The sequence below is a fragment of the Meleagris gallopavo genome, chromosome 6, assembly GCF_000146605.3.
Source record: "Meleagris gallopavo isolate NT-WF06-2002-E0010 breed Aviagen turkey brand Nicholas breeding stock chromosome 6, Turkey_5.1, whole genome shotgun sequence".
NCBI lineage: Eukaryota > Metazoa > Chordata > Aves > Galliformes > Phasianidae > Meleagris > Meleagris gallopavo.
The window spans coordinates 45,578,196-45,582,755 of NC_015016.2; the positions used below are offsets into that span (position 1 = coordinate 45,578,196).

The 4,560-nt window shown below is 44.6% G+C and overlaps 1 long non-coding RNA gene across 1 annotated transcript; it reads left to right on the forward strand.

The window, feature by feature from the left end:
* Positions 1-207: 207 nt before the first annotated feature.
* Positions 208-4,119, forward strand: LOC104911569. The gene is made up of 3 exons (XR_004160183.1): positions 208-302; positions 1,549-1,709; positions 2,392-4,119. It is a non-coding gene; the product is annotated as an uncharacterized LOC104911569 (long non-coding RNA).
* The last annotated feature ends 441 nt before the right edge of the window (positions 4,120-4,560 follow it).

Below are 4,560 nucleotides of genomic sequence, written 5' to 3' on the forward strand. Positions count from 1 at the left end.
CTCCCCACGTCTCTTCCCTTGCCCCCGCCTCTCGCGGCGCGAGGCTCGGCTGCTATTTCCTCCCCGCCCGCCCCCTCTTCGCCGCGTCCCGTGTCAGAGAAAAAGGGTCCGCTCGGCGGCCATTTTGGAACCGGGCACGCGCCGGAATGCCATAGCCGCATCGGCGGGCCACGGCGTTTGCCCGCAACAAAGATGGGTGGCGGCTTCGACGGGTCGGGCGGGACGGCTACGACTCCCCTCCTTTTTCTGGAACGCCGTTACCCCAAGCGCGGATTGCGGAGCCCGCTGGGCGCTGAGGAGAGGTGGGCGGGAGAGCGGTACCCGGAGCTGCTCCTCGGGCACGTCTGTCTCCCCACCGCACCTTCACGCGGAGTCCTGCCTAGCACCGGCCGAGGAGAGGGCTGGAAGCGGGCTCTCCCATCCTCGCAGTAAAGCCTGCAGTCCCGTTCACAGCTTGCAACTCGCGGCGCTGCCGCCTCCCTCCCCTCGCACGGGCGGGCACGGCTGCTTCCCGCCGCGGGAATAAGAGCGGGTGGCCGCGGGAGGCGGCCGCGCTGCGCTTTGGACCGGGGACTCATGGTTCCGCCTTCCCGGTGTAAAAAGGGGGATTTTTGTGAGGCAAGCGTGAGCTCTGGTCGCCGAAACTGAAGTGAAAGAGCTGCTAAATCACCCCTTCCGCTGTCGGGACCTGTCAATAGGTCCACAGTCTGCCCTTCTGGCCAACGGTGGGGGCTATAGTGAAAAGTTATTAAACTATTACCGTTGGAAGATGGCAGATAAAACCCTTCCACGAGCGTTCCTACGCCCTGCAAATCACACTGCTACGACATAGCACTCGGTTTAGTGTAGCCCTGGCACTCCGAATTGGGGCCTCTAAGTACTGCCTCCACCCCTGAGTTCAGCTGTGGTGTTGGAAAAGGGGCACAGCAAAAGAAGCAGAAAAAATTACTTTTGTCCTTCCCATTGAACTCCAGACCTCACTGTTGTGTTGTACTTTCATACCTGGGACATCTCTTTGGAGCCATTTAAACTCCTGAATGTTTTACGCCCGCACTGAAATGCTGGATACCTGTATTTATGATGTGTGATCTGAAACCTTGCACCCCTTTTGTGTTTGGGATTTCTGAGCATAGTCTCATGGTTCCTTGGCTTTTCTTTCTCACAAGACAGTGCATTTCTCGAGTAAAGTACTCAACAAAAAGGAAAACATGCTGAATTTATTGTATCTGTGATATATTTCATTTCTGCTATTATTAAGGGTACATTTTAAGAGCACGATGGGGTACTAGAAGGATGAAAGTAGGAAGTTCCATTTCAATAGCTGAAGTGGGCACGTTGTTAGAGCAGTAGTTGTGTTGGTAGAGTTGCAGCAAGGCAGAAAAGAGTAACTATGAAGAGGCTAAGACAGTCTTCGTTCTTTCTGATTTCCATCCAATTCTTTCTCATCTAGTGTCTTACATGTGATATACAAATACTTTTTACAATACAATGAAAACTGATCTTTTTCTTTTTTTTCTTTTTTTTTTTCTTTTTTTTTTTTTCATAAAGGTATGCAGGCCAGCACAATGCGGTTCAGTGCTCTTTAAGAACTGGAAGTGTTACAATATTCTGTGGTACTTAGATGCCCAAGGGAAAGAGATTTTTATTATCATTGGTCACAGGACTGCCAAATGTTATCTCATAAATCTGTGTCTTTCACAATGGATGAGGTAAGAAATAACCTTTTTTTCATTCTGGTTGGTTTAGGTGGTAATGTCCATGGCAATGAGATACGGCTACATTGCTTTCGTGGTTATTTGAATACCAAAAAGAGACACTTTACACCACAGAAGTTGTTCATCGAATATATAATATGGTCCCCACAACTCTCCCGTAAAAATACATTGTGGGAAAATGATCAAATGAGTAATACTTGCTTTCTTTCTTGTAGTAAAGGCTTCAGATTGCCCCCAAAAAATTGTCTTGGTCTTCAGATATGATGAGAAAATGGCCAAAGTATGTAGCTGTTGAGGATAGCTTTGAAAAGGGAACTGTAGCTTTTAAGGAATTTTCTTTTAAGTATTATTTCATAGATTGATCACCAAAGGGGAAAAAAAAAAACCAACAAAAAACAGTGAGCTTGCACCTTTGAAATCTGCTCCAGAATTGGCACAGACTTAATGAGGAAGCAAGGTGCAAGCCAGTGGGTTTTATGTGAGGTTAACGTCCCGTTTCTCTGTGTTGTGAATAGCGGGGGGGTTCTCTTTTCATGAGGTAATTTACAGGGTTCAGGAGATTCTACAAAATTGTGTATATTTTGAGAATAAAGCAAATACAAATGGATTCTTGAGGCTTAAATGATATCACATTCTGTGTAAAATATAACAAATTGCACCTTTCACATTTCCATAGTGATCTGCCATTCTTCTTCAAGAAGAAGAGACTTTGCTACATCATCAGCAAACTTCAGGACTTTATAGATTCTACATAAATTGATACTTTTGAAAGAAAGTAAGATACAATTTTTGACTTCTTTTTGTGAAATCACCAAAACACTTTGCAAACATAGAGTGCTAGCTGTCATAGTGCAGAACCTGTTTGTGTCCTTGTCCTCAGACACAGATACAAAACCCACTCACCTTATTTAAAAAATGTACTAACTACTGTTGCTGCCAGGTTGGTTCCCAGCCAGCCTAGCCAGTTTTCATGCCTTCCTGCCAATAAGACATATGAAGACTGTTTTGTTTTGTTTTATTAATGCGAGCAGGTGTGACTCACTAGGTGAATTAGCTCCAGCATGGGTCGTGTTGAAAATTATGGTGCATGTGCCCTGTTGACTTTCTCCTGCATGGAAACTCCGGTGCCTCCTGGGTTTGTAGGGTACACAGTGCATTTCCAGACTGAATCACCCCTCTCAGTCAGCACCACAGTGTATGCACCACCCTTCTGAGCTCCTGTGCTAATGTAACAGATCTTTGCATACCAAGCAGTCGTTTGCCAAAATGAACCTGTTTCATTATACGCGCTGGTCCTAACTCTGTTCCCATAAACAATCTACGTTATGCAAGTTGTGATAATGCCGGGGATGCTCAACAGTAAACAATGAGCACAGTCTTCTTCAAACCCATCCTTAAATCTCAGCTTTGCAGTAATGCCTTTCGAAATCTTGAACGCTCTTTGATCACTGCTGGTCATACTGACCAGTAACATCTCCTTGTATTCTGTTCCCTCTTTGACATCTGTTGCCCTTTACATTTGACGATTTTTGTATAAATACTGCCATTCTGCTTTGTTCCCTAGCACAAGAAACAGCCCAATACAATGGTGGTACAAATACTAACAATAGCATGAGGCATCTGGTGTCACATCTGATTGGGCCCTGATGTCTTGTCCATCAGCCTCTTCCTATTTTGAGACATGCAAACTCAGTAGGACCACTTGTCCAGAATCAGGCCTGTATTTGTGTAGCTGTTCTGTATTCAGAGGAGGCTCTCATGAAACAGAAAGTCCTTGCAAACTCTCAAGCGGCACAATAACCAACTATCCCTACTATTGCTGTCACTGCCATTATGGCTGTTTTCTTTGACTGCTACCTATAACATTATTTAGGAACATGCAAATGAAGCAAATTAAAATGTATCCCTTTTGATTCCCTTCTGAAGATTCACCGTTTTTTGACTAAAAAAATGCTCTGCAACAGTAAGAAAAAGTTGTGTTCATCAGCAAATGCTCATACAATGCTGTAGAAGTTACAAACATAAGTTTCTATTAAACAGTTGCTATGACAAAAAAACCAGCATCTCTTGTTTTGTAGTATGTTTACTGTATTGTCCTGGTATACATCCATTACTTCAATTATCTAAAGAAAGAGGCTTTGATAGATTTCGACCCAATGATGTGATCCTTGTGAGAGGCACACACATGCACTTATTGTTGAAGGTAGAAAATGGTTGCTTTGTGCAGTTATGGTTGTGTAGCTGGGAATATAGATCAGTAGAAGCAGAAAGGCAGCCTAATCATGTACTCATACTAATAATGATTACTTTGTTAAGTGAGTTGAGATCCAACCTTGGTGGAGGTTTATCCAGTGCTCTGCAGCATTTTGACTGGAGAACGACTTGTGGCTTGGGAAATACAGATTTCCAGTAATGTTAAACTATGTGAAAAATGCACCATCTAATTCATTGTTTGCACAACATTCAGAGACAGCAAATCAGTGAACTGGCAGATCATGAGATATATTTCTTACTTCAGAGAGTCAGAGCCTGGAGCAAATGCCCGTCTTCCCATCCACCCTTCCACAAGCAGGCAGGAGTGACTGCTCAGGAGGACCAGAAGCAACATCTGCAGTGCGTTCTGGTAGTTCCAGCTCTCTGTTTGTTTATTTGTTAATAAGTAAGCCCTACTGAGGTTGGGTAGGTCTTGGTAAATCCTTCAGAGACTTTCTGTATGCCCAGATGTGTAATCATTAATACCCAGCGCCACGGCCAGACATATAAACCGTTGTGCCTGAGCAGAGTCTTGGGGGCATGAGGGGTCAGTGCACACTGCACCTCCACGCGAGCAGGGCCTTAGGAAGTA